Source organism: Salvelinus fontinalis, chromosome 6, assembly GCF_029448725.1.
Source record: "Salvelinus fontinalis isolate EN_2023a chromosome 6, ASM2944872v1, whole genome shotgun sequence".
NCBI classification, from domain to species: domain Eukaryota; kingdom Metazoa; phylum Chordata; class Actinopteri; order Salmoniformes; family Salmonidae; genus Salvelinus; species Salvelinus fontinalis.
Window position 1 is genome coordinate 64,114,099 of NC_074670.1, and position 19,791 is coordinate 64,133,889.

At 48.0% G+C, this 19,791-nt stretch overlaps 1 protein-coding gene across 2 annotated transcripts in view; it reads left to right on the top strand.

Annotated features, from left to right (window-relative positions):
- The window catches only part of LOC129858288 (alpha-1,3-mannosyl-glycoprotein 4-beta-N-acetylglucosaminyltransferase B), a 180,465-nt gene that overhangs the window by 141,020 nt on the left and 19,654 nt on the right, over positions 1-19,791 (top strand). The window lies entirely within an intron of this gene.

Consider the following 19,791-nt stretch of genomic DNA (forward strand, 5'->3'; position numbering starts at 1 on the left):
TTAGATTCTTTGAAGTAGCTACCCTTGGCCTTGATGACAGCTTTGCACAATCTTGGCATTCTCTCATCCAGCTTCATCTGGAATGCTTTTCCAACAGTCTTGAAGGAGTTCCCACATATGCTAAGCACTTGTTGGCTGCTTTTCCTTCACTCTGTGGTCCAACTCATCCCAAACCATCTGAATTGGGTTGAGGTTGGGTGATTGTGGAGGCCAGGTCATCTGATGCAGCACTCCATCACTCTCCTCATGAGAGACAGTTTCACCATAGCGCTTGACGGTTTTGCGACTGCACTCGAAGAAACTTTCAAAGTTCTTGAAATTTGACTGACCTTCATGTCTTAAAGTAATGATGGACTGTTGTTTCTCTTTGCTTATTTGAGCTGTTCTTGCCATAATATGGACTTGGTCTTTTACCAAATAGGGCTATCTTCTGTATACCAACCCTGCTTTGTCACAACACAAAGATCGGCTCAAACGCATTAAGAAGTAAAGAAATTAGACAAATTAACTTTTAACAAGGCACACCTGTCTATTGAAATACATTCCAGGTGACTACCCCATGAAGCTGGTTGAGAAAATGCCAAGTGTTTGCAAAGCTTTAAACGAGTAGATGTGTCCAAACTTTTGACTGGTACTGAATATCTAGCTGTCCAACAACACATTCTGATTGAATGGCTTGTCCTGCACTTGGAAAAAGATCTTGGTTTCTTTCTAAACATAGCAATGTAAATGCAAAGAGGACTCGGTTCACAAAATAGTTGAAGTGAACTGGCAAAAGAGTTGAGTCCTCATTCAAAGGCAAGGTCACTGTGAATACAAAGAGAACTGAGTTCTTTTGACTTTTTACCGCATAGTACACTTTAAAGAGGACTGAGATCGGTTCTTTGAAAGAGGACTATATATGAAAACACCCTCAGTGTCACCAAAGTAGTGTTTCTACAGCCTAAAGAGCTAGCCGTACCACGTTACTGTTGAGTGCCTGTGTGTGCTGAAGAGCTACGTCTACGATTGCAAAAATCCGGTAACTTTCCCAACATTCCTAGGTTTTCCAGAAATCCTGGTTGATTTCTTGCGTATTCCCTCCTGATTCTAGGCATCTTCCAAACGTTTTTTTTTTGGAAAACCAGGGAATTTGGGGAAAGTTACTGTATTTTTCCAATCCTAGCTATGTCATCAATAGACTAGAGCCTCAAGAGCTAGTCCTAGCACCCTACTGTTGAGTGTGTGCTAAAAGACCAATGTCACCAACTACGGTCAGATGAACTAGCCAGGTGCTCTAATACTGAACGGTAAACATTTATGACTTAATATTCTCACCAAGACAGCCCCCAAAAAAAGGAACTTACTATGAACCCACAAGTAGGACACTGATACTTGAACAATGGACTCGAAGGCCACTTGGTTATTCATACGAATAATGCTGACAAATGACAAAGGTAAGCTATTTTAGTCAGAAGGTTATAATCAAATCTACAGCTTGGCAGGAAAGTTGTTTCTAAGCTCCCTCCAACTTGTCAGAACTACATTTCAAAGTACCCACTTTGAATTAAAGCCGGCGAAATTAATTGAAGCTTTAACCTGCATTTGATCTCTGCTCTAATTATACTGCAGAGAGTAATCAATTACGTATATCTTCCGGAATCTTTCAGTGTGGGGTAGCTGGCATGTGAAAATACAGTGCTCTGTTGACTGGAGCTGAAGGAAATTGAATTGATTTTAGAGGCAAGGCCACAGTCTCGGTTAGTGAGAGCAGTTCCAACTTCCAATTAAAGTGAACTGAAGGGGAACATTTTTTAAATGCAGCCAAAACTTTTCAGTGGTTGTGTTATCTTTGGTGAAAAAATGGGGAACACATGTGGTGTGTTTTCGGGACTCGTGCGGAGCTAGTTGTTTCCGACCCAAAGTAAAGAGGTTTTGACAGCCAGCACAGGGCCGGGTCCCAAGGTAAACGGAACCAAAGAATCCCCTAGCCGCTGTTCCACAGGGTTTGACACGTGTCGGACACGTACAGACTCCATGGGTTCTATCATGTAGACAAGCTTTCTAACTACACCCACTAACTCAGTATCAGAGTCAATTGTGTCTTTTGATGAAAACTAATAGTGATATACATTATCCTTACCCCCCAGCACTCATCTATGACTGAAGTAAAAACATGGTGCAGATTGATTTGAAATGATGAGCGGAAAATACCCAAAATAAATCCTTTCTCTGATTGTCTGTTTTTGTCATGGGACTCCAAATAGTCTGGCTGAAGCTGAATTACACTTTATGACTGTGGCCTTTGACATTTCAAACATTTCCATTCAGAGCTTAAGAGGGGTATGGTGTCTTGTGACTCTCTGCTGATCAGTAAAAAACGAATTACCGAATCCACTGAAAAGCCCCCAAGAGGCCACCACTGTGTGCTTTTGTTTTGTTCTCTGATAAATGTGAAAGACGAGTATTACAGTGGCGTGTATTCGTGGATGCCAAGGTAAGCCAGGCTTCCTCAAAAAATGTACCAAGAAAAAAACATACAAAATACTTTGTCTTTCGTCTGTGTTTCATAAATGTCCTTCAATTCGCAAGGCTGAATGTATCTCACTGGAGAAAGCATCCGAGGGAACGAAACATCACCCCTCTGTCTCAGTATGTGTAGCGTATCTATCTGATGCTTTCTGGTCAGAAAGAGTATGACATTGTTGCCTCCCGTAGTAGCATTTAAGTGCAAGGGAAGCCAGCGAGAATTTGGCCTCCCTTGATAAAAAATAAATCAAATAATGGCCAATCAGTGTTGAGCTAAACTGAGTGAGCTCAGCTGTGAATGCTCCTGACGCACCCAAAAACAAGTGTCAAGGGAAGCCAGTTTGGATTTGGCTTCAGACCAATCACATAACAATCCAAATGTCATTATTGACAGATTTTTGTATTTATTGTTGCATCTCGTTGTGTCCCAAGGTAAACTGAACCAAAGAATAGCCGCCATTATGGCAGGGTTTGACAGGTGCCAGACACAGACAGACCACATGGCTGGCTGGCTAGCTAGCTAGCTAAAATTGTCCCTCTCCTAAATTAGCCATGGAGATAGGGATTTGGTCTTGTGGTTTTATTTAATTCTCCGTGCTGGCCAATGATTATAACAGCGATTCTAATCCAACCATAAGTTCCTACATTGTGCCCCTGGCCTGAGAGGATGGAAGTTCTACATGTAGCTAGATTTAGTATGCTAACGTTAACTAGCTGGCCTGGCACATCATTGCCCATAAAAGGAAGTTAGGCTAGCGAGCAAGCGTTTTAGGTAGGTAGCCAAAGTCAACAAAAACTAAAGTGTGTACTGTATGATAGAACGTTTATGCAACATGAAAGAGAGGAATATGGGATTGGCGTTTCTCTACAAGTAGAGTGAGTCGACGTGTTTTTTCTACTTGCACGCACGCACGCACACACAACACACACACACACACACACACACACACACACACACACACACACACACACACACACACACACACACACACACACACACACACACAAATCAGTACCATGGAGAGCCACATCATATTTAGCTTACGTTGATTGGACTAAATAGTTTTTGGTATCTTTTAGTTGTCACTGTATTAGACTAAGCATAGGTGATTTGATGATGTTGAAATGGTGGAAGAATATTGGCGGCAGCTCCTGTTTTCTTTGTGACTTGCTGTAACACTCCTTGGTTCTAAATCAATAGTTTAGTAGTCTTGACCATGCTTTAGGTCGTGTAACTGTTTGTTTACATGCAATATATTTTGTGGACTTCACCGGAAAGATGTTGCTCTCCGGTTTTGTAATGAAACAAAGGTGTGGTTGAATTCATTCTTCCACTATTTCTTCTTATGGTCTCAGCCTTACGCCTATATATCACGGTGGCAAGGCATATGAACTAACAGGTTATAGAGCAAACAACGCAATTATCACAACACATACACTACCGTTCAAAAGTTTGGGGTCACTTAGAAATGTCCTTGTTTTTGAACGAAAAGCTATTTTTTTGTCCATTAAAATAACATCAAATTGATCAGAAATACATTGTTAATGTTGTAAATGACTATTGTAGCTGGGAACGGCTGACTTTTAATGGAATATCTACATAGATGTACAGAGGCCTATTATCAGCACCATCACTCTTGTGTTCCAATGGCACGTTGTGCTAGCTAATCCAAGTTTGTCATTTAAAAGGCTAATTGATCATTAGAAAACCCTTTTGCAATTATGTTAGCAGAACTGAAAACTGTTGTTCTGATTAAAGAAGCAATAAAACTGGCCTTCTTTAGACTAGTTGAATATCTGGAGCATCAGCATTTGTGGGTTTGATTACATGCTCAAAATGGCCAGAAACAAATAACTTTCTTCTGAAACTCGTCAGTCTATTCTTGTTCTGAGAAATGAAGGCTATTCCATGTGAGAAATTGTCAAGAAACGGAATATCTCATGCAACGCTGTGTACTACGACTCCCTTCACAGAACAGTGCAAACGGGCTCTAACCAGAATAGAAATAGGAGTGGGAGGCCCCGGTCCACAACTGAGCAAGAGGACAAGTACATTAGTGTCTAGTTTGAGAATCAGACGCGGGTACTTTTTAATGAAGCTGCCAGTTGAGGACTTGTGAGGCGTCTGTTTCTCAAACTAGACACTCTAATGTACTTGTTCATCTGCTCAGTTGTGCACCAGACATCACCGGCAACAACGACACCTATGGGCACAAACCCACCGTCGCTGGACCAGACAGGACAGGCAAAAAGTGCTCTTCACTGACGAGTCACGGTTTTGTCTCACCAGGGGTGATGGTCGGATTTGCGTTTATCGTCGAAGGAATGAGCGTTACACCGAGGCCTGTACTCTGGATCAATTTGGAGGTGGAGGGTCCGTCATGGTCTGGGGCGGTGTGTCACAGCATCATCGGACTGAGCTTGTTGTCATTGCAGGCAATCTCAATGCTGTGCGTTACAGGGAAGACATCCTCCTCCCTCATGTGGTACCCTTCCTGCAGGCTCATCCTGACATGACCCTCCAGCATGACAATGCCACCAGCCATACTGCTTGTTCTGTGCGTGATTTCCTGCAAGACAGGAATGTCAGTGTTCTGCCATGATCTGCGAAGAGCCCGTATCTCAATCCCATTGAGCACGTCTGGGATCTGTTTGATCGGAGGGTGAGGGCTAGGGCCATTCCTCCCAGAAATGTCTGGGAACTTGCAGGTGCCTTGGTGGAAGAGTGGGGTAACATCTCACAGCAAGAACTGGCAAATCTGGTGCAGTCCACGAGGAGGAGATGCACTGCAGTACTTAATGCAGCTGGTGGCCACACCAGATACTGACTGTTACTGTTACTTTTGATTTTGACCCCCCCCCCCCCTTGTTCAGTTACACATTATTCAATTTCTTTTAGTCACATGTCTGTGGAACTTGTTCAGTTTACGTCTCAGTTGTTGAATCTTATGTTCATACAAATATTTACACATGTTATGTTTGCTGAAAATAAACAGTTGACAGTGAGAGGATGTTTCTTTTTTTGCTGAGTTTATAATATGTTATATTGTCTATGAGAGAACCAACCTAAGTGTTTCACCAAATAGGGAACTATTTAATGTTTTCCACTCTGACATAGTCTCTCTCTCCTCCATGATTCACAAGAGTTTTCTCTTCCTTTCTCTCTCTGACACACACACACACACACACAGTCTCACGTACACACAATTACACTGCATGTGCCACACTCTTTCCCATGAGCCCCTGCTGCTCCACTTTACTCTAATAAGTCCCAGAGTGCTGTTCGGGGCCCAGCTTAACCAGTGATTGATGTCCACTCTGCTCTCTCCACACCCTCCCTCCAGCCCCATCTCCCCCAGCAAAGACCTCCCAGCTATAGAACCAGCAGGATGTATAGGCACTAAGGAGCAGGATGTATATGGACTAAGGAGTGGGATATATAGGACCAGCAGGATGTAAAGGGACTAAGGAGTAGGATGTATAGGGATTAGGAGGTAGGATGTATAGGGATTAGGAGGTAGGATATATAGGGACTATGGAGTAGGATGGGTAGGGACTAGGGAGTAGGATGGATAGGGACTAAGTAGTAGGATGTATAGGGACTAGGGAATATGATGTATAGGGACTAAGGAGTAGGATGTATAGGGACTAAGGAGTAGGGTGTATAGGGAATATGAAGTAGTATGCATAGGGACTAGGGAGCAGGATGGACAGGGACTAGGGAGCAGGATGGATAGGGACTAGGGAGTAAGATGTATAGGGTCTATGGGGTAGGATGTATAGGGATAAGGGGGTAGGATGTTTAGGGACTAAAGAGTAGGATGGATAGGGACTAGGGAGTAGGATGTATAGGGACTAGGGGGTAGGATGTATAGGGACTAAGGGGTAGGATGTATAGAGTCTACGGAGTAGGATGTATAGAGAGTAGGGAGCAGGATGTGTAGGGACTAAGGAGGATGTATCGGGACTAAGGGGTTGGATATATAGGGACTAGGGAGCAGGATGTATATGGACTAAGGGGTAGGATGTATAGGGACTAAGGGGTAGGATGTATAGGGACTAAGGGGTAGGATGGATAGGAACTAGGGGGTAGGATGTATAGGGACTAGGGGGTAGGATGTATAGGGACTAGGGGGTAGGATGTATAGGGACTAAGGAGAAGGATGTGTAGGGATTAGGGGGACTAGGGAGTAAGATGTATAGGGACTAAGGGGTAGGATGTATAGGGACTAGGGAGTAGTATGCATAGGGACTAGGGAGCAGGATGGATAGGGACTAGGGAGTAGGATGTATAGGAACTAGGGAGCAGGATGTATAGGGAATAAGGAGTCGGGTGTACAGGGACTCGGGAGTAGGATGGGTAGGGTCTAGGGAGCAGGATGTATAGGGACTAAGGAGTAGGATGGATAGAGACTAGGGAGCAGGATGGATAGAGACTAGGGAGCAGGATGGATAGGGTCTAGGGAGCAGGATGTATAGGGACTAAGGAGTATGATGGATAGAGACTAGGGAGCAGGGTGTATAGGGACTAAGGAGTAGGATGGATAGGGACTAGGGAGCAGGATGTATAGTGACTAAGGAGTAGGATGTATAGGAACTGGGGAGTAAGATGTATAAGGGGTAGGATGTATAGGGATTAGGGGGTAGGATATATAGGGACTAGGGAGTAGGATGGGTAGGGACTAGGGAGTAGGATGGGTAGGGACTAGGGAGTAGGATGGGTAGGGACTAGGGAGTAGGATGGGTAGGGACTAGGGAGTAGGATGTTTAGGGACTAGGGAGCAGGGTGTATAGGGACTAAGGAGTAGGATGGATAGGGACTAGGGAGCAGGATGTATAGGGACTAAGGAGTAAGATGTATAGGGATTAAGGGTAGCAGGATGTTTAGGGAGTAAGATGTATGGGGTCTAGGCGGTAGGATGTATTTGAACTGGGGGAATGATGAATAGGGACTATGGAATAGGATGGATAGGGAGCAGGATGGATAAGGACCCAGGGGTAGGATGGATAGGGAGCAGGATGGATAGGGACTAGGGAGAAGGATGGATAGGGAGCAGGATGGATAAGGACCCGGGGGTAGGATGGATAGGGAGCAGGATGGATAGGGACTAGGGAGAAGGATGTATTGTAACTAAGCAGTATGATGTATTGGGACTAATGAGTAGGATGTATATGGACAAGGGAGTAAGATGTATAGGGATTAAGGGTAGCAGGATGTATAGGGAGTAAGATGTATGGGGTCTAGGCGGTAGGATGTATTTGAACTGGGGGAATGATGAATAGGGACTATGGAGTAGGATGGATAGGGAGCAGGATGGATAAGGACCCAGGGGTAGGATGGATAGGGAGCAGGATGGATAGGGACTAGGGAGAAGGATGGATAGGGAGCAGGATGGATAGGGACTAGGGAGAAGGATGGATAGGGAGCAGGATGGATAGGGACTAGGGAGAAGGATGGATAGGGAGCAGGATGGATAGGGACTAGGGAGTAGGATGGATAGGGAGCAGGATGGATAGAGTCTAAGCAGTATGATGTATAGGGACTAAGGAGTAGGATGTATAGGGACTAAGGGGTAGGATGTATATGGACTAAAGGGTAGGATGTATAGGGTCTAGGGAGTACGATGGATAGGGACTAGGGAGTAGGATGTATAGGGACTAAGGCTTATGATGTATAGGGACTAGGGGGTAGGATGGATAGGGACTAAGGAGTAGGATTTATAGGGACTAGACTAGGGGAATTGGGAGTAAAATGTATATGGACTATGGAGTAGTATGCATAGTGTCTAGGGAGCAGGATGGATAGAGACTAGGGAGCAGGATGGATAGGGAATAGGGAGCAGGATGTATAGGGACTAGGGAGCAGGATGGATAGGGAATAGGGAGCAGGATGGATAGGGAATAAGGAGCAGGATGGATAGGGACTAGGGAGCAGGATGGATAGTGACTAGGGAGCAAGATGGATAGGGACTAGGGAGCAAGATGGATAGGGACTTGGGAGTAGGATGTATAGGGACTAGGGGGCAGGATATATAGGGACTAAGGAGTAGGCGCTGATCTAAGGTCAGTCAAATTGCTCCCCCTAATGGTTAAGGGTAGATTAGGAGAGTGCAAGCTGATCTGAGATCTGTGCCCACAGGCAACTTCTACCTATTGGGGAATAGTTTATTGGAAGTCAATTGACTAATAAAATGATCGATGTCTATGGAATATGTTGCTACTGGACTAAACGTTGTCTCCGAGGCCTATCTTCAAATGGGGGGTGTTACAAATGCACGGAGGCTTGTTTTGCAATTAAACTGAACGTCTTTACTTCAGATCAACATGTTAACAACTCGTACAAACCTCCCTCATCCAATCCTCACACCTCTGTACACGCACAACGTGCCTGATACTTTCTTAAAGCAACACTATTCAATTCTCACGACACCATATTACTGAACACAACGGGGGGGTTAACAAAGCTCAGATTGCCATTCACTTTCAATTGAGTAGAAATTGTAGACTGACATTGCTTGGCGTGGGCCTTCTCCTATTCCACTTATCAAACATAGAGCGAAGGCGTGTCAAATAAGCTTTTGACGGATGCCATATCCGTTGCTGTTACTTGCTGTGCTTAGCTAAGCGTGTAAAGTCTGCCTGTCAGTTTAGTCTGTAGATTCGTAACCGGGCTTCCCGTGGAGGAAATTGAGGTGAGGCGTCTCTTTCTCTTCCCCCTCTTTCTGTCATTCTCTCGCTCTCCTTCCCATCTCTCTCTCCCTGTCTCCCCCGCATCTCTCTCTCTCTCATTATCTCCTCTCTCTTTCTCTCCCCCTCTTTCTCTTTCTTTCTCTCTATCCCCCTCTCCACTCACATTTAATTGGAGCGCATGGTCCTCACGGGTAGCCCGGGACAGCGGGCCCAGTTCGACAACCGTGACTGAATGCCGTTCTGAGGCACACTCGCCCCAGAGTTTTGATAAGCCGACAGGCTCGCTTCTCCCGACCGTCACAACGAGCAGCTCGCTGAATCATGGCCGCCGGGCTGTCAACACCATTGGTCATGGAAAAGACACCAACCTCAGTTCTCCCTTCCTCTTTTTCTGTCTGAGAATATGAGAGAGGGAGTAGGGAAGGGAATAGACTAATTTGAAATCTCATGTCAAGATTTCGGCTTACCGAGTTCAAGGTCGTCAGATTTTAGAGATTTTAAACATAAGAGGCGGTTGAAAGGAGGAATAGCTAGAGGGTTGAGTAATGATACTCTTACCTTTTTGCTTCTTATTCCCTAAAGATGGAGAAATTAATTTCGACAAGAAGGTTTGCCTGGTTTGTGCACATGTATCCAATCTCCTATACTCATCATGCGTCATTACCCGGTCATAGAGCGACACAGCCTCTGTTTTAGGCTTAGTGCAGTCAGTGTTTGACTGCCTCAAAACACAATTACATAAGATAATTAGCCGTCACTGTGACGATAATGATCCAAGACACACCATAACAATATTCCCCTCACAGGATAAGCCATGCAGCGCTAAATACATCATTCCGGCTAGGCGACAGGAGGATTTGTGAGCAGTAATCTGATGGGTTGTGCTCCGATGGGGCTCTCTCAGGTGTTTTTAGGAGCCCTAGCTAGTGGTTAGCGACTGCGCCCCTCTCTCCCCTCTGCTGTCATTAGCATTCCGCAGCTAACCAGCGTGACAGGGCTAGCAGCCGGCACAATCAGGGAGAATCAGGTGGCAGCCATCTGCGTGTATGGCTGTGCATACGAGTGCAAGGAAAGAGTGGATTGTTAGAGAGAGAGAGGTGTTGATTCATGGATGCAGTCACATTAGACCTCGAATTGAAGCCAACATTGTAGAAAATGGAAAGATGACAGATAGTTAAATGGCTCTCCATAAAATACAGATGGAAATGGAATGTTATGCTTTTAACATTTAACCTGAGCATTTTCTTATAAGACCGCATTCAAAGGCTGTTTTGTATAACTCAGCACTGAAGTTATGGTGTGTGGCTGCCTATAGAGGTTATCTACAGGTGTGTGGCTGCCTATAGAGGTTATCCCCAGGTGTGTGGCTGCCTATAGTTATCTACAGGTGTGTGGCTGCCTATAGAGGTTATCCCCAGGTGTGTGGCTGCCTATAGAGGTTATCCCCAGGTGTGTGGCTGCCTATAGAGGGTATCTACAGGTGTGTGGCTGCCTATAGAGGTTATTCCCCGGTGTGTGGCTGCCTATAGAGGTTATCCCCAGGTGTGTGGCTGCCTATAGAGGTTATCCCCAGGTGTGTGGCTGCCTAAAGAGGTTATCCCCAGGTGTGTGGCTGCCTATAGAGGTTATCCCCAGGTGTGTGGCTGCCTATAGAGGTTATCTACAGGTGTGCGGCTGCCTATAGAGGTTATATACAGGTGTGTGGCTGCCTATAGAGGTTATCCCCAGGTGTGTGGCTGCCTATAGAGATTATCCCCAGGTGTGTGGCTGCCTATAGAGGTTATCCCCAGGTGTGTGGCTGCCTATAGAGGTTATCCCCAGGTGTGTGGCTGCCTATAGAGGTTATCCCCAGGTGTGTGGCTGCCTATAGAGGTTATCCCCAGGTGTGTGGCTGCCTATTGAGGTTATCCCCAGGTGTGTGGCTGACTATAGAGGTTATCCCCAGGTGTGTGGCTGCCTATAGAGCTTATCCCCAGGTGTGTGGCTGCCTAAAGAGGTTATCCCCAGGTGTGTGGCTGCCTATAGAGGTTATCCCCAGGTGTGTGGCTGCCTATAGAGGTTATTCCCCGGTGTGTGGCTGCCTATAGAGGTTATCCCCAGGTGTGTGGCTGCCTATAGAGGTTATCCCCAGGTGTGTGGCTGCCTATAGAGGTTATCCCCAGGTGTGTGGCTGCCTATAGAGGTTATCCCCAGGTGTGTGGCTGCCTATTGAGGTTATCCCCAGGTGTGTGGCTGCCTATTGAGGTTATCCCCAGGTGTGTGGCTGCCTATAGAGGTTATCCCCCAGTGTGTGGCTGCCTATAGAGGTTATCCCCAGGTGTGTGGCTGCCTAAAGAGGTTATCCCCAGGTGTGTGGCTGCCTATAGAGGTTATCCCCAGGTGTGTGGCTGCCTATAGAGGTTATCTCCAGGTGTGTGGCTGCCTATAGAGGTTATCCCCAGGTGTGTGGCTGCCTATAGAGGTTATCCCCAGGTGTGTGGCTGCCTATAGAGGTTATCCCCAGGTGTGTGGCTGCCTATAGAGGTTATTCCCCGGTGTGTGGCTACCTATAGAGGTTATCCCCAGGTGTGTGGCTGCCTATAGAGGTTATCCCCAGGTGTGTGGCTGCCTATAGAGGTAATCCCCAGGTGTGTGGCTGCCTATAGAGGTTATCTACAGGTGTGCGGCTGCCTATAGAGGTTATATACAGGTGTGTGGCTGCCTATAGAGGTTATCCCCAGGTGTGTGGCTGCCTATAGAGGTTATCCCCAGGTGTGTGGCTGCCTATAGAGGTTATCCCCAGGTGTGTGGCTGCCTATAGAGGTTATTCCCCGGTGTGTGGCTGCCTATAGAGGTTATCTACAGGTGTGTGGCTGCCTATAGAGGTTATATACAGGTGTGTGGCTGCCTATAGAGGTTATCTACAGGTGTGTGGCTGCCTATAGAGGTTATCCCCAGGTGTGTGGCTGCCTATAGAGGTTATTCCCCGGTGTGTGGCTGCCTATAGAGGTTATCTACAGGTGTGTGGCTGCCTATAGAGGTTATTCCCCGGTGTGTGGCTGCCTATAGAGGTTATCTACAGGTGTGTGGCTGCCTATAGAGGTTATCTACAGGTGTGTGGCTGCCTATAGAGGTTATCTACAGGTGTGTGGCTGCCTATAGAGGTTAACTACAGGTGTGTGGCTGCCTATGGAGGTTATAGACAGGTGTGTGGCTGCCTATAGAGGTTATCCCTAGGTGTGTGGCTGCCTATAGAGGTTATCTACAGGTGTGTGGCTGCCTATAGAGGTTATCTACATGTGTGTGGCTGCCTATAGAGGTAATCTACAGGTGTGTGGCTGCCTATAGAGGATATCTACAGGTGTGTGGCTATCTATAGAGGTTATCTCCAGGTGTGTGGCTGCCTATAGAGGTTATCTACAGGTGTGTGGCTGTCTATAGAGGTTATCCCCAGGTGTGTGGCTGCCTATAGAGGTTATCCCCAGGTGTGTGGCTGCCTATAGAGGTTATATACAGGTGTGTGGCTGCCTATATAGGTTATCTACAAGTGTGTGGCTGCCTATAGAGGTTATCTACAGGTGTGTGGCTGCCTATAGAGGTTATCCCCAGGTGTGTGGCTGCCTATAGAGGTTATCCCCAGGTGTGTGGCTGCCTATAGAGGTTATATACAGGTGTGTGGCTGCCTATAGAGGTTATCTACAGGTGTGTGGCTGTCTATAGAGGTTATCTACAGGTGTGTGGCTGCCTATAGAGGTTATCTACAGGTGTGTGGCTGCCTATAGAGGTTATCTACAGGTGTGTGGCTGCCTATAGAGGTTATCCCCAAGTGTGTGGCTGCCTATAGAGGTTATTTCCAGGTGTGTGGCTGCTTATAGAGGTTATCTCCAGGTGTGTGGCTGCCTATAGAGGTTATATACAGGTGTGTGGCTGCCTATAGAGGTTATATACAGGTGTGTGGCTGCCTATAGAGGTTATCCCCAGGTGTGTGGCTGCCTATAGAGGTTATATACAGGTGTGTGGCTGCCTATAGAGGTTATCTACAGGTGTGTGGCTATCTATAGAGGTTATCTACAGGTTTGTGGCTGCCTATAGAGGTTATCTACAGGTGTGTGGCTGCCTATAGAGGTTATCTACAGGTGTGTGGCTGCCTATAGAGGTTATCCCCAGGTGTGTGGCTGCCTATAGAGGTTATCTCCGGGTGTGTGGCTGCCTATAGAGGTTATCTCCAGGTGTGTGGCTGCCTATAGAGGTTATCTACAGGTGTGTGGCTGCCTATAGAGGTTATCTCCAGGTGTGTGGCTGCCTATAGAGGTTATCTCCAGGTGTGTGGCTGCCTATAGAGGTTATCTCCAGGTGTGTGGCTGCCTATAGAGGTTATCTACAGGTGTGTGGCTGCCTATAGAGGTTATCCCCAGGTGTGTGGCTGCCTATAGAGGTTATCTACAGGTGTGTGGCTGCCTATAGAGGTTATCCCCAGGTGTGTGGCTGCCTATAGAGGTTATCTCCAGGTGTGTGGCTGCCTATAGAGGTTATCCCCAGGTGTGTGGCTGCCTATAGAGGTTATCTACAGGTGTGTGGCTGCCTATTTAGGTTATCTCCAGGTGTGTGGCTGCCTTTAGAGGTTATCCCCAGGTGTGTGGCTGCCTATAGAGGTTATCCCCAGGTGTGTGGCTGCCTATAGAGGTTATCCCCAGGTGTGTGGCTGCCTATTGAGGTTATCCCCAGGTGTGTGGCTGCCTATTGAGGTTATCCCCAGGTGTGTGGCTGCCTATAGAGGTTATCCCCCAGTGTGTGGCTGCCTATAGAGGTTATCCCCAGGTGTGTGGCTGCCTAAAGAGGTTATCCCCAGGTGTGTGGCTGCCTATAGAGGTTATCCCCAGGTGTGTGGCTGCCTATAGAGGTTATCCCCAGGTGTGTGGCTGCCTATAGAGGTTATATACAGGTGTGTGGCTGCCTATAGAGGTTATCTACAGGTGTGTGGCTGTCTATAGAGGTTATCTACAGGTGTGTGGCTGCCTATAGAGGTTATCTACAGGTGTGTGGCTGCCTATAGAGGTTATCTACAGGTGTGTGGCTGCCTATAGAGGTTATCCCCAAGTGTGTGGCTGCCTATAGAGGTTATTTCCAGGTGTGTGGCTGCTTATAGAGGTTATCTCCAGGTGTGTGGCTGCCTATAGAGGTTATATACAGGTGTGTGGCTGCCTATAGAGGTTATATACAGGTGTGTGGCTGCCTATAGAGGTTATCCCCAGGTGTGTGGCTGCCTATAGAGGTTATATACAGGTGTGTGGCTGCCTATAGAGGTTATCTACAGGTGTGTGGCTATCTATAGAGGTTATCTACAGGTTTGTGGCTGCCTATAGAGGTTATCTACAGGTGTGTGGCTGCCTATAGAGGTTATCTACAGGTGTGTGGCTGCCTATAGAGGTTATCCCCAGGTGTGTGGCTGCCTATAGAGGTTATCTCCGGGTGTGTGGCTGCCTATAGAGGTTATCTCCAGGTGTGTGGCTGCCTATAGAGGTTATCTACAGGTGTGTGGCTGCCTATAGAGGTTATCTCCAGGTGTGTGGCTGCCTATAGAGGTTATCTCCAGGTGTGTGGCTGCCTATAGAGGTTATCTCCAGGTGTGTGGCTGCCTATAGAGGTTATCTACAGGTGTGTGGCTGCCTATAGAGGTTATCCCCAGGTGTGTGGCTGCCTATAGAGGTTATCTACAGGTGTGTGGCTGCCTATAGAGGTTATCCCCAGGTGTGTGGCTGCCTATAGAGGTTATCTCCAGGTGTGTGGCTGCCTATAGAGGTTATCCCCAGGTGTGTGGCTGCCTATAGAGGTTATCTACAGGTGTGTGGCTGCCTATTTAGGTTATCTCCAGGTGTGTGGCTGCCTTTAGAGGTTATCCCCAGGTGTGTGGCTGCCTATAGAGGTTATCCCCAGGTGTGTGGCTGCCTATAGAGGTTATCCCCAGGTGTGTGGCTGCCTATTGAGGTTATCCCCAGGTGTGTGGCTGCCTATTGAGGTTATCCCCAGGTGTGTGGCTGCCTATAGAGGTTATCCCCCAGTGTGTGGCTGCCTATAGAGGTTATCCCCAGGTGTGTGGCTGCCTAAAGAGGTTATCCCCAGGTGTGTGGCTGCCTATAGAGGTTATCCCCAGGTGTGTGGCTGCCTATAGAGGTTATCTACAGGTGTGCGGCTGCCTATAGAGGTTATATACAGGTGTGTGGCTGCCTATAGAGGTTATCCCCAGGTGTGTGGCTGCCTATAGAGATTATCCCCAGGTGTGTGGCTGCCTATAGAGGTTATCCCCAGGTGTGTGGCTGCCTATAGAGGTTATTCCCCGGTGTGTGGCTGCCTATAGAGGTTATCTACAGGTGTGTGGCTGCCTATAGAGGTTATATACAGGTGTGTGGCTGCCTATAGAGGTTATCTACAGGTGTGTGGCTGCCTATAGAGGTTATCCCCAGGTGTGTGGCTGCCTATAGAGGTTATTCCCCGGTGTGTGGCTGCCTATAGAGGTTATCTACAGGTGTGTGGCTGCCTATAGAGGTTAAATACAGGTGTGTGGCTGCCTATAGAGGTTATCTACAGGTGTGTGGCTGCCTATAGAGGTTATCTACAGGTGTGTGGCTGCCTATAGAGGTTATCTACAGGTGTGTGGCTGCCTATAGAGGTTATCCCCAGGTGTGTGGCTGCCTATAGAGGTTATCCCCAGGTGTGTGGCTGCCTATAGAGGTTATTCCCCGGTGTGTGGCTGCCTATAGAGGTTATCTACAGGTGTGTTTCTGCCTATTTAGGTTATCTCCAGGTGTGTGGCTGCCTTTAGAGGTTATCCCCAGGTGTGTGGCTGCCTATAGAGGTTATCCCCAGGTGTGTGGCTGCCTATAGAGGTTATCCCCAGGTGTGTGGCTGCCTATAGAGGTTATCCCCAGGTGTGTGGCTGCCTATAGAGGTTATCCCCAGGTGTGTGGCTGCCTATAGAGGTTATCCCCAGGTGTGTGGCTGCCTATAGAGGTTATTCCCCGGTGTGTGGCTACCTATAGAGGTTATCCCCAGGTGTGTGGCTGCCTATAGAGGTTATCCCCAGGTGTGTGGCTGCCTATAGAGGTTATCCCCAGGTGTGTGGCTGCCTATAGAGGTTATCTACAGGTGTGCGGCTGCCTATAGAGGTTATATACAGGTGTGTGGCTGCCTATAGAGGTTATCCCCAGGTGTGTGGCTGCCTATAGAGGTTATCCCCAGGTGTGTGGCTGCCTATAGAGGTTATCCCCAGGTGTGTGGCTGCCTATAGAGGTTATTCCCCGGTGTGTGGCTGCCTATAGAGGTTATCTACAGGTGTGTGGCTGCCTATAGAGGTTATATACAGGTGTGTGGCTGCCTATAGAGGTTATCTACAGGTGTGTGGCTGCCTATAGAGGTTATCCCCAGGTGTGTGGCTGCCTATAGAGGTTATTCCCCGGTGTGTGGCTGCCTATAGAGGTTATCTACATGTGTGTGGCTGCCTATAGAGGTAATCTACAGGTGTGTGGCTGCCTATAGAGGTTATCTACAGGTGTGTGGCTGTCTATAGAGGTTATCTCCAGGTGTGTGGCTGCCTATAGAGGTTATCTACAGGTGTGTGGCTGTCTATAGAGGTTATCCCCAGGTGTGTGGCTGCCTATAGAGGTTATCCCCAGGTGTGTGGCTGCCTATAGAGGTTATATACAGGTGTGTGGCTGCCTATATAGGTTATCTACAAGTGTGTGGCTGCCTATAGAGGTTATCTACAGGTGTGTGGCTGCCTATAGAGGTTATCCCCAGGTGTGTGGCTGCCTATAGAGGTTATCCCCAGGTGTGTGGCTGCCTATAGAGGCTATATACAGGTGTGTGGCTGCCTATAGAGGTTATCTACAGGTGTGTGGCTGTCTATAGAGGTTATCTACAGGTGTGTGGCTGCCTATAGAGGTTATCTACAGGTGTGTGGCTGCCTATAGAGGTTATCTACAGGTGTGTGGCTGCCTATAGAGGTTATCCCCAAGTGTGTGGCTGCCTATAGAGGTTATTTCCAGGTGTGTGGCTGCTTATAGAGGTTATCTCCAGGTGTGTGGCTGCCTATAGAGGTTATATACAGGTGTGTGGCTTTCTATAGAGGTTATATACAGGTGTGTGGCTGCCTATAGAGGTTATCCCCAGGTGTGTGGCTGCCTATAGAGGTTATATACAGGTGTGTGGCTGCCTATAGAGGTTATCTACAGGTGTGTGGCTATCTATAGAGGTTATCTACAGGTTTGTGGCTGCCTATAGAGGTTATCTACAGGTGTGTGGCTGCCTATAGAGGTTATCTACAGGTGTGTGGCTGCCTATAGAGGTTATCCCCAGGTGTGTGGCTGCCTATAGAGGTTATCTCCGGGTGTGTGGCTGCCTATAGAGGTTATCTCCAGGTGTGTGGCTGCCTATAGAGGTTATCCCCAGGTGTGTGGCTGCCTATAGAGGTTATCTACAGGTGTGTGGCTGCCTATTTAGGTTATCTCCAGGTGTGTGGCTGCCTTTAGAGGTTATCCCCAGGTGTGTGGCTGCCTATAGAGGTTATCCCCAGGTGTGTGGCTGCCTATAGAGGTTATCCCCAGGTGTGTGGCTGCCTATTGAGGTTATCCCCAGGTGTGTGGCTGCCTATTGAGGTTATCCCCAGGTGTGTGGCTGCCTATAGAGGTTATCCCCCAGTGTGTGGCTGCCTATAGAGGTTATCCCCAGGTGTGTGGCTGCCTAAAGAGGTTATCCCCAGGTGTGTGGCTGCCTATAGAGGTTATCCCCAGGTGTGTGGCTGCCTATAGAGGTTATCTACAGGTGTGTGGCTGCCTATAGAGGTTATATACAGGTGTGTGGCTGCCTATAGAGGTTATCCCCAGGTGTGTGGCTGCCTATAGAGGTTATCCCCAGGTGTGTGGCTGCCTATAGAGGTTATCCCCAGGTGTGTGGCTGCCTATAGAGGTTATCCCCAGGTGTGTGGCTGCCTATAGAGGTATATTCCCAGGTATTTGGCTGCCTATTGAGGTTATCCCCAGGTGTGTGGCTGACTATAGAGGTTATCCCCAGGTGTGTGGCTGCCTATAGAGCTTATCCCCAGGTGTGTGGCTGCCTAAAGAGATTATCCCCAGTTGTGTGGCTGCCTATAGAGGTTATCCCCAGGTGTGTGGCTGCCTATAGAGGTTATTCCCCGGTGTGTGGCTGCCTATAGAGGTTATCCCCAGGTGTGTGGCTGCCTATAGAGGTTATCCCCAGGTGTGTGGCTGCCTATAGAGGTTATCCCCAGGTGTGTGGCTGCCTATAGAGGTTATCCCCAGGTGTGTGGCTGCCTATTGAGGTTATCCCCAGGTGTGTGGCTGCCTATTGAGGTTATCCCCAGGTGTGTGGCTGCCTATAGAGGTTATCCCCCAGTGTGTGGCTGCCTATAGAGGTTATCCCCAGGTGTGTGGCTGCCTAAAGAGGTTATCCCCAGGTGTGTGGCTGCCTATAGAGGTTATCCCCAGGTGTGTGGCTGCCTATAGAGGTTATCTCCAGGTGTGTGGCTGCCTATAGAGGTTATCCCCAGGTGTGTGGCTGCCTATAGAGGTTATCCCCAGGTGTGTGGCTGCCTATAGAGGTTATCCCCAGGTGTGTGGCTGCCTATAGAGGTTATTCCCCGGTGTGTGGCTACCTATAGAGGTTATCCCCAGGTGTGTGGCTGCCTATAGAGGTTATCCCCAGGTGTGTGGCTGCCTATAGAGGTAATCCCCAGGTGTGTGGCTGCCTATAGAGGTTATCTACAGGTGTGCGGCTGCCTATAGAGGTTATATACAGGTGTGTGGCTGCCTATAGAGGTTATCCCCAGGTGTGTGGCTGCCTATAGAGGTTATCCCCAGGTGTGTGGCTGCCTATAGAGGTTATCCCCAGGTGTGTGGCTGCCTATAGAGGTTATATACAGGTGTGTGGCTGCCTATAGAGGTTATCCCCAGGTGTGTGGCTGCCTATAGAGGTTATCTACAGGTGTGTGGCTGCCTATTTAGGTTATCTCCAGGTGTGTGGCTGCCTTTAGAGGTTATCCCCAGGTGTGTGGCTGCCTATAGAGGTTATCCCCAGGTGTGTGGCTGCCTATAGAGGTTATCCCCAGGTGTGTGGCTGCCTATTGAGGTTATCCCCAGGTGTGTGGCTGCCTATTGAGGTTATCCCCAGGTGTGTGGCTGCCTATAGAGGTTATCCCCCAGTGTGTGGCTGCCTATAGAGGTTATCCCCAGGTGTGTGGCTGCCTAAAGAGGTTATCCCCAGGTGTGTGGCTGCCTATAGAGGTTATCCCCAGGTGTGTGGCTGCCTATAGAGGTTATCTACAGGTGTGCGGCTGCCTATAGAGGTTATATACAGGTGTGTGGCTGCCTATAGAGGTTATCCCCAGGTGTGTGGCTGCCTATAGAGATTATCCCCAGGTGTGTGGCTGCCTATAGAGGTTATCCCCAGGTGTGTGGCTGCCTATAGAGGTTATCCCCAGGTGTGTGGCTGCCTATAGAGGTTATCCCCAGGTGTGTGGCTGCCTATAGAGGTTATCCCCAGGTGTGTGGCTGCCTATTGAGGTTATCCCCAGGTGTGTGGCTGACTATAGAGGTTATCCCC